The 13,599-nt window shown below is 34.6% G+C and overlaps 1 protein-coding gene across 3 annotated transcripts in view; it reads left to right on the top strand.

The window, feature by feature from the left end:
• The window catches only part of NCOA1 (nuclear receptor coactivator 1), a 282,993-nt gene that overhangs the window by 137,258 nt on the left and 132,136 nt on the right, over window positions 1–13,599 (top strand). For all 3 annotated transcript variants that reach the window (XM_033176431.1, XM_033176432.1, XM_033176433.1), the window contains one exon: window positions 8,594–8,750. The gene's annotated coding sequence lies outside the window, so the exon portion shown is untranslated. The remainder of the gene's footprint in view (window positions 1–8,593; window positions 8,751–13,599) is intronic.

Consider the following 13,599-nt stretch of genomic DNA (forward strand, 5'->3'; position numbering starts at 1 on the left):
TGTGAGGTACCCTATACCTGCCCTAGAAAATACTTTCAAAATATTGAACTTTGGATTGCACAGGTGATCATGTAGTAATCATGTAATAATTACTAAATAATTAATATTTAGAGGAATAATCTTACTGATTCCATAATAACAAACATCAGATGATCTGCATCATTCTTTCCCCCCATTCCTTCATAGTTCTCCTTTTTTGGTCTCTATGTGTCATCTATCTCTTGGTTTTTATATTTTTCACTTCTCACCATCTGCATATCTTTTTTGAATATGGATTCATCATGTACTTTTCTGCCTTCGTGCAGTCCCTAAGTGACTGTGCTCAGCCTCCCATCAGCATGGTTTCCCTGTTCACTTGCATGACTGGCCATGAGTTCGTCAGCATGAGCAAGCTGTTCTGGGGACCCTGAATTATTAGTAGGAATCCATCTGACTTTAGTTACTGCTTGGTTTTGAAAAAGTACTTATAATCAATAAATAAATGTACTCATGAAAACTCTCAGGTTTTATAAAAGATGGTGGTATTATTTGGCTAACATGGTAAAGTACACAAATGATTTTCGGGAGTGCCTTTTCTTGGAAGTCAAATAAGAAGACAGAACCTGGGTTTGTGGATGACTATCTTTGCCATATATAATGACTACTTATCAATTACAAAGTAGTAATCAAAAGGAATGTCATCCCCTATGAAATGTTTTAGGGCACTAACTTTATTACAAATGCAGGTAAACTAGACATATACAATGAGAACAATGGGCTAATCTAACTATAAATCCCTTTCTTTAATAGTTTAACTATAAGCCAATATGAAGAGCTGGAAGTTTAAGTTTCTTTGAGTTTTCGAAGTATGAGTTTAAGTCAAGGAAAGAAAAAAATATTGAACATATAAAAAGCATTGAATTTGGAGGGGCAGTAAGAGGTCAGGATCCAGTTGATAGGAGCAATTCAGTTTGCTAACATTAAACATTCCACGTTAATATGGAATTCACCATTGGGGAAATCATCATGATTTAGAGAAAATATAGTTTTTTTATAAAAAGCAAAAACCCAAAACAGACATTAAAAAACAATTACAAATGTATTGTTGAAAATAGGTTTGTATTTATTGATAGTAAAATACATCAGATATGCATAAAGTAAACCATTCATTTTCTTTTTGAATATATGAATTAATCTGGGAGTGGACTAACATCTTCACACTATTCAGTCTTTAAACCTATGAACATGTTAAATCAGTGTTTTTTAGATCTCTTTTTGTGTCTTTCAGCAAAGTTTTAAGTCTTGCCGTAGGTTTTATTAAATTAATTCCTAAGTATTTTGTTTTTGATGCTATTATCAATAAAAAATAAAATTGTTTTTAAATGTTATTTTCCAATTGTTTGCTACATTTATATAGAAACAATTGATATTTGTATATTCACCTTGTGAATTCACCTTACTAAATTCACTTTATTGTATTCCCCTTTGTATAGTATATTCACCTTGCCAAATTCACCTAATTCTAATGATTGGTTCTCAGATTCCTTAAAATTATTGACCAAAAATTCATTTTTAAATAAATAAAGACAATTTTAATTTTCTTCCCTAACTTTTATTTCTTTTTCTGGCCTTTTTGCCCTGAGTAGGAGCTCCACTATATTCAATACAATGATGAATAGAAGTGGGGAGAGTGAACATTCTTGACTTGAACACAGTATTATGAGAACTTGCAATATTTTACCATTGTATAAAGTACTAGCTGTAGGTTTTTCATTTATCCTCCTTATCAGATTGAAGGAATAACTTTTAACTTTCAGCTTACTGAGAGTTTTATCATGAATGGGTGCTGATTTTTCTCAGATGCTTTTTCTGCATCCATTTGGGATTTTTTTTAAGATTCTGTGGCCGGGCGCGGTGGCTCAAGCCTGTAATCCCAGCACTTTGGGAGGCCGAGACGGGCGGATCACGAGGTCGGGAGATCGAGACCATCCTGGCTAACACGGTGAAACCCCGTCTCTACTAAAAATACAAAAACTAGCCGGGCGAGGTGGCGGGCGCCTGTAGTCCCAGCTACTCGGGAGGCTGAGGCAGGAGAATGGCGTAAACCCGGGAGGCGGAGCTTGCAGTGAGCTGAGATCTGGCCACTGCACTCCAGCCTGGGCGACAGAGCGAGACTCCGCCTCAAAAAAAAAAAAAAAAAAAAAAAAAAAAGATTCTGTTAATATGGTAAATTGTTTAGATTTAAATTTTTTATGTTAATTTTTAAATTTACAAATAATAATTGTACATATTTATGGGCTAGATAGTGATGTCTGATTCATATAATGTATGGTGATCAGCTCAGGGTAATTATTAATAGCCTATCCATCATCTCACACATTTATCATTTCTTTATGTTGCACGCATTCATTATCTTACTTTTAGCTGTTCGAAACTATACAATATATTGGGGTTTTCTGTTTTGTTTTTTTTTTTGAGGTGGAGTTTTGCTCTTGTCCAGGCTGGAGTGCAATGGCGTGATCTCGGCTCACCGCTACCTCCACCTTCCGGTTCAAGCCATTCTCTTGCCTCAGCCTCCCAAGTAGCTGGAATTACAGGCGTATGCCACCATGTGTGGCTAATTTTGTATTTTTTAGTAAAGACGGGGTTTCTCCATGTTGGTCAGGCTGATCTTGAACTCCCGACCTCAGGTGATCCACCTGCCTCGGCCTCCCAAAGTGCTGGGATTACAGGCGTGAGCCACTGCACCCGGCCAAAACTACACAATATATTGTTTACTGTAGTTATCCAACAGTGGTATAGAACACTAGGACTTATTCCTCCTATCTAGCTATAATTTTGTATCCTTCAACAAATCTCTCTCTATCCCTATCCCTCTTCCCCCTACGCTTCCCAGCCTCTAGTATCTTATATTCTACTTTTATTTCTATGAGATCAACTTTTTTTTTTTTTTTTTTTTTTAAGCTTCCACATAGGAGTGAGAACATGTGGTGCTTAATTTTCTGTTCCTGGCTTATTTCTTCCAATTCCAGCCACATTGCCATGAATAGCAGGATTTCATTCTTTTTTATGGCTGAATAGTACTCAATTATGTATCTATGCTACATTTTCTTTATCCATTCATCTGTTGTTAGACACCCAGATTGATTCCATATCTTAGCTATTGTAAATAGTGTTGCAGTCAACATGGTAGTGCAGATGTCTCTTCGATATACTGATTTCCTTTTCTTTGGCTAAATGCCAAGTAGTGGGATTGCTGTATTATATGGTAGTTCTATTTGTAGTTTCTTTTCTTTTGAGGAACCTCCATACTGTTCTCCATGGTGGTTCTACTGGTTTACATTCCCATCAACAGTGTTTAAGAGTTCTCTTTTCTCCACATCCTCATCAGCATTTGTTATTTTTTGTCTTTTTGATAATAGCTATCATCCTAACTGGGATGAGATGATTACCTCATTGTGGTTTTGATTTGTATCTCCCTGATGATTAATGATGTTGAACATGTTTTCATATATTTGTATGACTTCTTTTGGCCATTTGTATGTCTTTTGAGAAATGCCTGTTCAGATTATTTGCCCATTTTTTAAATCAGATCATTGTTGTTGTTGCTGTTGAGTTCCTTGTATATTCTGGATATTAATCTCCGTCAGAAGATTGGTTTTTGAATTTTAAATCCTTAGGTATACCACTTGATAATAGTCTATTCTTATATATATCTAGATTCAATTTGATTTTTTTTTTTTTTTATAAATCTGTACTCATGAGGCTGATTTTCTTTTCTGTTAATATCTTTGCCAGGTCTTAGTATTAGGGTTCTGCTAGCCTAATAAAACACATTGGGAAGTATCCCTCTCCTACTTTCCTGGAAGTGTATAAGATTGCCGTTATTACTTCCTTAAATGTTGGATGCAGCTTACCTGTGATGCCATTTGGACCTGGAGTTTTGTTTTGTTTTTAATTACAAATGTATTTAATACATACAGTCTGTTTCTTTCTGTGGTTATTTTAATAAATAAAATAAAAAATTTAATTTTTTGAGATTTTTCATTTTATGTCAGTTACTGAGTTGATTTGTATAATGTTGTTCAGAACACTATATTTGTATGATCTGTGGTGACATCCGTCACATTTCTAGTATTAGTAATTTGTGTTTGTAACTTTTTCTTGATCAGTCTTGCTAAAGTTTTATCAATTTTTTACCTTTTCAAAAAAACAACTTTTAGTTTTAGTTTTTTTCAGTTGTCCATATTTATTCCATTGATTATAATATTAAATGTATTATTTTTAGTTTATATCTGTGATTTTGAACTTTTTAAAAACTGTAAGCAGAGTATAGGCCGGGCGTGGTGGCTCATGCCTGTAATCCCAGCACTTTGGGAGGCCGAGGCAGGTGGATCATGAGGTCAGGAGTTCAAGACCAGCCTGACCAACATAATGAAAGCCCGCCTCTACTAAAAATACAAAAAATAAGCCGGGCGTGGTGATGGGCATCTGTAATCCCAGCTACTTGAGAGGCTGAGGCAGGAGAATCGCTTGAACCTGGAAAGCGGAGGTTGCAGTGAGCCGAGATCGTGTCGCTCCACTCCAGTCCAGGTGATAATGGGAGACTCTGTCTCAAAAAAAAAAAAAAAAAAAAAAAAAGTGTGTGTCTGTGTGTGTGTGTGTGTATGTGTATGCAGAGTATAAATGCAGCTTCAGAGTCATTCAACTAATGTTGTTGTCATTTGTTTACTTTATTTCAGTTTCGCTTGTTTTCTAATTTCCATTGCATTTTCTTCTTTCACTGTAGGTCATTAACAGGTATGTTGTCAAAGTTCTACCTATTTAAGACTTTTCTGGATATGTTAATGGTTTCTAATTCCATAGTAGTGAGAGAACATACCCTTTAAGATTTCAGTCTTTAGAAATGTGTTATATAAAAAATGGTTCACCATTTGTTTCATGTTGAATAATAGTTTCATGTGCACTTGCAAATAAATGTACATTTGCCAGTTGTTGGATGTACTGTTCTATGAATGTTCATTTAGGACAAGCTAGTTATCACTGTTCTTCAAATCTCCTATTTCCTTACTGGTTTTTAAAAATCTAGTTGTTTCATCTATTATTGAGAGAGGAATGTTAAAATCTTCAATGATATGTATGGATTTTTCTATTTCTCTTTTAAGTTCTGTTAGTTTATGCTTCATTTATTTTGAAGCTCTGTTATTATTTGCATAACTTATGATTCTGGCTGGGCGTGGTGGCTCACACCTATAATCCTAGCACTTTGGGAGGCCACAGTAGGAGGATCACTTAAGCCTGGGAGCTCAAGACCAGCCTGGGCAAGACCCCATCTCTAAAACAATTAAAAATTTCTTTAAAATGATGATTCTGTCTTCCTGATGCATTGACTCTTTTATGAAACTTCCCTTTTTATCTTTAGTTACATTCCTAGTCCTGAAGTCTACTTTTGCTGATATTTATATTGCTTTCTTATGTTTGCTGTTTGTGTAATATATTATTTTCCATTTTTAAAATTTTCAACCTATTTGTATCTTTATATTTAAACTATATCTCTTATTGACAGCTTATGGTGTGGGTTTGCTTTTTCTCTAGTTTCCATCTTTTAATTGTAATGTTTAGTTATTTTATATTTAATGTAATTAATATGGTTGGGTTTAAGATACCATTTGTTCCTTGTTCTTCTTTTCCTACTTTCGTGCCCTCTTTTGGGTTAACCAAATATTTTTTAGTAGAGTACTGATAATTCCTGTTAACTTTTTAGCTATACTTTCTTATATTTTCAAATTCCTTATAACCTTTTGACCACTACTCTTTTATAATTTTTAAGTGGCTGCTCTAGGAGTTAAAATATATATCCTTAATTTATAAATTTATTTATAGTTAATGTTGTAATACTTTATGTGAAATTTAAGAGACTTGCAACAGTATAATGCATTTATACCTTCCCAATCCTTTGTGTTATTATTGTAATATGATTAACATTTAATATATTACAAATGCCACAATATTTTATATTTTTAATATATTTTTATATAATCACTTATCTTTTAAAGAAAGAATATGTACATCCTTTAAAGAATAAAAAATACATAGTCCTTTTTATTTACCCTTGTATTTATGATTTCTGATGCGTTTGCTTCTGTTTTGTAGATCTGACTTTACCTAGCATCATTTCTCTTTAGCCTGAAAAAGTTCCTTTAGTATTTCTTATATATTAATCTTACAACAGATTATGTTTGGTTATGTTAAAGTGTTTCTAATTTTGCCTTCAGTTTTTTGAAGGATATTTTTGCTGGATATAGAATTGTGAGTTGATAGGGCTACCCGCCTTCAGTATTTTAATGGAAGAAATTATTCCATTATCTTCTTGCCTCTGTTGTTACCAATGAGAAATCAGTTACCATTTATATATTTGTTTTCTTGTATTTGATGTGCTACCTTGACCAAGCTAGTTTCAAATTTTTATGTTAATTTTTTTTTAGTGGTTTGACTCGACTTTGCCAGAGTTGATGTCTCTGTATTTATTCTGAGTGGGATTTATTGAGACACACTGGATCTGACAGTTTATTTTTCACCAAATTTTGAAAATTTTCAATCATTATTTCCGCATAATACTATTTCTGCCCCAGTATCTTTCTCCTCTCATTGGTATTGCCAACAGATTACAGAAGGCGTGTGTGTGTGTGTGTGTGTGTGTGCGTGTGTTTTCCCCAGATTACAAAAGGGGTTTGTGTGGTTGTGTGGTTTGTTTTCTCTTTCTTCTTCAGACTGGGTATTATTTTCGTTTCAAGTTCACTGACTTGTTTTTCTGCTGTCACAAATCTACTGTTGTTAAGTCTGGCCAGTGAATCTTGAAATTTGCTATTGAATGATCTAGCTCTTGAATTTCCATTTATTTCTTTCTCAGTTTCCATATGCTGCCAGTATTTCTCATGTGTTTACCCTTTATATATATATATAATCTTTAAACATATTTATAATAGCTACTTTCACATCTTTGTTAGGTATTTCCAACACCTAAATCAACTTGTGGTGTGCTACTGTTGACCACCTTTTCTCCTGATCTGGTGTTACATTTTCTAGCTTCTTTGCATGTTTAGTAATTTTTTATTGCATACTGGATGTTGTGGATGACATTGTGGACTGTTAACTCTTTTTGAAGAGTACTGATTTATCTTCTAGTAGACAGCTAAATTACTGGCTAGTAAACATACACTTAACTATACAACTCAGCAATTATAGTCCCGGACATTGAAATGAAAACGAATGTTTTTACAAAAGCCTGTACACAAATATTCATAGCAGCTTTATTTATAATAGCCAAAAACTAAACACAACCCAAATGCACTTTACAGGACAAATAGTGAAAAAAAACTGTGGCACCACTGTACCATGGAGCAATAAAAAGGAACTATTGATACATGCACCAAACTGGTTGGATCTCAAGGGCATTATGCTGAGTGAACATGTACCCTAGAACTTAAAGTATAATAAAAATAATAAATAAAATAAATTTAGAAAAGCCAACTTGAAAAGATTCCATGCTATATGATTCAATTTATGTAGTATTCTCAAAGTGACAAAAATTATAGAAATAGGGAACAGATTGCAGTTGTCAAGAGTTAAGGAAAGAGGAAGGGGGATGTGATTATAAACAGCATGAAACAGTTCACCTGTGGTGATGGAGCAGTGAATCTCGATTGTGATATAGTTATGTGAATCTGTACATGTGCTAAAATGTCATAGAATTGTAAAAAAGACATACAAAAAATGAGTGCGTGCAAAAACTGGCAAAATTCAAGTAAGATCTGTAATCTAGTCTACTCAGTTTCCAACTTTCTTTTAGCTCTGATTTACGTTCTTTAATGCCTCAAGCCAATTAGACTGTGGTTTTCTCCTTTAAACCTAGCCTCTCTGAGCTTAAGTGGGAGTGCTGGGAAGAGTTCCCTTCCAGGAGAGTCTCATAAGTGTGTATCTCACTCAATATAATTCCTTTCTTTCAATGGTCAGAACCCCTACAATTTCTGTCTGCTTTGGTCACTTTCCAATTTCTTCAGACAGTTGTTTTTTATATTTTGTCCAGAGTTTATAACTGTTATCTGTGGGCAAATTAGTTCGATATAAGGTAGTTCATCATTACTAGAACCAGACGTCAACTACCATCTTTTTGAAGTATTACAAATATAAAATGTTTGTAAACTTTTTCAGTTACAAATTTGAAGATAAAATATTATAGGAGTGTTACATAACTAAAGAATTATGTGATAACTGAAAATATGAAAAAATCAGAATTTGTAAGTAGGAAAAAGGATATATATACAAATGCAGCCAGAAACAACTTTTAAAAGACATATAAATGAGTCTTTCAGAAGTTTAAGGGTAGAATGTAATTATGTTTTACCTAAGCATCATTCTCAAATAGGAGTACTTAATCACCAGAAAGGACTTAAGCTGTAAAATGAGATCTTTATCCATTGTCTTTTGGAAATATTTTTCCATTTCACTCTGAAAGTTGCATTTTTTTCTTTTTCTAGCATATCTGACCTTTATTATTTATTGGAGAATAAAATCTAACATCCCTTCTGCTTTTATTTTTGTCTTTTTATTCTAGTTGTTTATATAATTGGCCTTAAATGAGGTGAGAGTGAAGAGACTAGAGCCATCTCTGGAAAACATCATTGTCCCATTGCCCAGGAAGCTACCCTCTGGAACACAAGATTTGACCATATCTGTTTTGAGTTTTCATTATGAACAAAGAAGTCTCCCAGGTAGGAATTGTAGTTCTATTTTTATAGAGCTTTGTCTCTGCAAAAGTATGGAAGGAAAATGATTACCTGTTGACTGTTATCTTTTATGGAAATATGTGTTTGATCTGGAAAGTTCTAGGGTACACTTTATGAGCTATTTTAGTGTATGTTGAAATCACTTATGATGAGACCCTCAAAGTCCTTACTGAATTGAAAATGGCAGCAGAAAAACTGTAGTAAACCATCTCCAGATTTGCTTCATATATTTCTAACATATATCCAGTTAATTTTATACATATATGCATAAAATTATATCATATATACCTATATAATTATAAGTATACCTGTATAATATGTAGGTAATTATAGGTATACCCATATAATATATACCTTTGTAATTTATGTATATATAGTGTCCATGTGGGCATTTTTACATTGTTACTGTTTTAGAGTTTGTGAGCTAGCTGAATAGAACCAGTATATCCATGAACATGCTAATGGGAGCAGTAGAAAAATTAACATGCATCAAGCCAAGACAGTAGATAAAAGAGTTGAAGAGTGATCAGAAACTGATAAATCAGTAAGGGAAAACTTCCAGGAGAAAATGTGTTAATTAATAGACTTTTAATTGAATTATATATAGATAAAAATAAAAAATTATAAGCATATAACTTTTTATTTATTATATACTGAACATATTTGTGTAAACATTGCCTGGATTAAGAAGTAGAACAGTACCACCACCCCAGAAATCCTCTTCATCCCTGTGCCCCAGCTGCACGCCCATTCACGTTTAAAGGAGGAGATAGTTGTCACCATGGAAAGTGATACCTGTCGACCTAAGAGCGTGGGGTTTTATAGATCATTGAAGTTAAAGGCAATAAAATTTAGTTGGCCAACAATGCCTGTGTTTGGAATTAACAGTGAGTTTGGAAGTTGGCAGAGAGCTCTGCTTTTTTGTTTTGTTTTGTTTTGTTTTTGAGACGGAGTCTCGCTCTGTGGCCCAGGCTGGAGTGCAGTGGCTGGATCTCAGCTCACTGCAAGCTCCGCCTCCCAGGTTCACGCCATTCTCCTGCCTCAGCCTCCCGAGTAGCTGGGACTACAGGCGCCCGCCACCTCGCCCAGCTAGTTTTTGTATTTTTTAGTAGAGACGGGGTTTCACCATGTTAGCCAGGATGGTCTCGATCTCCTGACCTCGTGATCCGCCCGCCTCGGCCTCCCAAAGTGGTGGGATTACAGGCTTGAGCCACCGCGCCCGGCCGGCAGAGAGCTTTAAAGCAAGGACTAGAGGTACAAAATTATTTAAGAAGGTATTCATTCAATCTTACTATCTCTGCCTCTTTAAAATTTCATCAGTTTTGGCTGGGCGCGGTGGCTCACGCCTGTAATCCCAGCACTTCAAGGGATGCTGAGACGGCCGGATCATGAGGTCAGGAGATTGAGACCGTCCTGGCTAACACGGTGAAACCCCGTCTCCACTAAAAATACAAAAAAAAAAAAAAAAAAACCCCGGTGTGGTGGCAGGCACCTGTAGTCCCAGCTACTTGGGAGGCTGAGGCAGGAGAATGGTGTGAACCTGGGAGGCGGAGCTTGCAGTGAGCCGAGATCAAGCCACTGCACTCCAGCCTGGGTGACAGAGCGAGACTCCTCTTAAAAAAAAAAAAAAAAATTTTTTTTTTCATCAGTTTCTAGAGCAAACACAACTCTCGGTTACTGGCTTTTATTAACTGATGATACATTTGTATTTACACGTTGAGTGCCCTGTATCTGAAATGCTTGGTGCTAGAAGTGTTCCATATTTTGGATTTTAAAATATTTGCAGTATACTTATCAGCTGAGCATCCGAAATCTGAAATCCTACATGCTCCTGTGAGCATTTCCTTTGAGAATCATATTGGTGCTCAAAAAGCTTCAGATTGTGGAGTGTATCGGATTTTGGACTTGGGATGTTCAACCTGTATTAATTTATGTTTTCTGTTGTTTCCAGTCAGACTGTTGTTTCTCCCTAAGAAGCAATAAATGAATTAAGTATTCTGATTAAAAAAGAAAGTTTTGCGGAGTAGGATGTATTATCATAAAGAGAAATTTTAATTAAGTAGGAGAGCCATGTCTTTAAGAGTTTTCAGGAAAGGAACGTTAGTACCTCGACCTTATGAAAGAGAAAGGGGGAGAAAATTGATAGAATAATGCAGTGACTGAACGTTAGCTTGGTGTCTGTCTTTCCTCACTGTTCACTGAGTGACTCTGAAGTCATATTTCCTCATTATAATGACATTTTTAATCTTTTCTATTTCTTCTTAACATTAAAAACAATTGCACATGTACCAAATAGTTACAAAATTGCTAGACTGAACATCTGCATGCCCATTGCCCAGTTTCACCATTTATAAACATTTTATGGAATTTGCTTTATCTCTCTCTCTATTTACTTTTCCTTTTCCCCTTCCCCCTTTACCATTACGGTGATGATGATGAACATTTGAGAAAAAGTTGTAGACAATCATGATCCTTCACTCTAAAATATTTCCTACTTAACCACAATATAATAATCAATTCAAGAAACATTGCTGTTATCTAATATATAGTTCACATTAAAATTTTACAGTTGGTCTGATTCACAATCAGAAATTGCACAGTTATCACATTTGTTTGGTTTCCTTTAACCTGGAATAGTTTATTAGCTTTTATTTGTTTTTCATAATAGGACCTTCCATGATAATAATGTTGGAGAAGAGTACAGGCCAGCTATTTTGTACGGTGGTCATCATTTCAGGATTGTCTATTTCCACCTATTTCTTTCCTAAAAAGACTGTGATATGAGATGGAGATTCATGGATTTTTCTTTTTTCTTTTTTTTACTGAGAAGGTTATCTTAAATAACAAAGCCTACAAAGAGTTTTCAGGATACAGTCTATTGGAACAAGGAAAATTCTAGAAAGTAGACTTACTAAGATAATTTAGATGTTACTGAAAAGAATTATACACACACACATACAGAGATAGATATATATAGATATATATATATAAAATTTTAGAATCCAAGATTTATAAACTTTGGAACAAAAATTAGGGTTTGCAAAAGCAGAACTTTTGATTTTGATGGAACAGTGCATTTTATTTTAAAGTCCTTGACATCTTATAAGAAATAATTGGTTTTATGTTATAGCATACCATAGAAGATAAGTCACGATTAGCTATATGAATAACTTTATTTTCATGTGATGTTTGGACTAAGAATAGAAAAGATTCTTTGTTTATATGTTTGAGTACCTTATATACTACCTAGTTTTTAGATGTGGTATGTTTTAATGTCACCTTTTCTGTAAGTCTCTTACTGGGTATATTAGGGAAATGTTTTGATGTGGAGGCCAAGCCAAAAGATTGGGGCTATATTGATGGCTTTTCTATTTATTAGTTATGTGACTATAGGTTAGTGATATAACTTAAAGTGTATACAAATTCTGGAACCAGATTACCTAAGACGTAGTTCTTCCTCTACCATTTAAGTGGTTGGGCAGATTAAGTAACTTGTCCATGCCTCAGTTTTCTCATCACTAAAATGGATTATAATATTACCTACCTGATGTTTATGAGTAAATGAGTTAGTAAGGTTTATGGGGGAATTAATTAACATAGGTTAGGTGCTTAGAACAGTGATTGGCGTATAGTAAATCTTATATAAGTGTTAGTATTCATTATCATCATCATCATCATCATCAGAGCATAGTTTGTTAGTATGATAAAACTGTCAATATGGAAATAATATATACTTCATAGGGCAGTTGTGAGGAATAAGTGAATTAATGCATATAAAACATATAGTACATATTCAATATATATTTAATATTGTCACATCCTTTAGTTAGATAAATATTAATGGGCTTATATTTTAACTTATAAACTTTTTATTTTGTTTCTCTCAAATTATTTGTTACTATGGACTTTATAACGTGAAAGTAGCAACTGGAAGGGTAAGCATGCTTATACCACTAAAGTGGCCTATAGTCTAAATATTTGAGAAGTACTTTACTGGGTGACAATTGCAGGGGTCCTTAATTTAAAAATTTAAAAGTCTGCATCTCCAGTTTAAAATGTATAAGCATTATTTTTATTGTTATTACTCTGTTTTCGTAATTATTTTTCTATTGAGAACCCTGGAAAATAGAATTTGAGTTTCACTTGTTCCAAGTTAGTCTTTAGCTGGTCATTGCAACTGAAGGAATATAGCTAGCCACATTTAGTGTTAGCATTAAGAGGATATTGATGCTATTTAACCAGCCATTTACATGAAATGCGTGGGATTTTTTTTTTTCATTTTTCAATGGATATCAATAAAATAATGCCAAATACAAATGAATCAAGTAAGATGACTTAGGTTTTAAGCTGGACTTTACAAAATGCATATCTTTTCTATAAATGTGGTCAATGAAGATTGGCTCATATTGCGATTTTTTTTTTTTGTTTTGAGACGAAATCTCACTCTGTCGTCCAGGCTGGAGTGCAGTGACGCAATCTGAGCTCACTGCATCCTCTGCCTCCTGGGTTCAAGCAATTCTCTCCCTCAGCCTCCCTAGTAGCTGGGATTACAGGCATCCACCACCACACATGGCTAATTTTTGTATTTTTAGTAGAGATGGGGTTTCACCATGTTGGCCAGGCTGATCTTGAATTCCTGACCTCATGATCCACCCTCCTCAGCCTCCCAAAGCGCTGGGATTACAGGCGTGAGCCACCACACCCGGCCCTCATATTGTAATTTTATCTGTGCCCTTTCCCTTTCAGGTTGGGAGGGTGACCCTGAAGTTAACTGGAGGTTTGCCTGACTTGATCATTTTATACCACCCTTAAAATATAATTCCATTGTTTTGGT

Source organism: Trachypithecus francoisi, unplaced genomic scaffold, assembly GCF_009764315.1.
Source record: "Trachypithecus francoisi isolate TF-2019V2 unplaced genomic scaffold, Tfra_2.0 Lachesis_group17, whole genome shotgun sequence".
NCBI lineage: Eukaryota > Metazoa > Chordata > Mammalia > Primates > Cercopithecidae > Trachypithecus > Trachypithecus francoisi.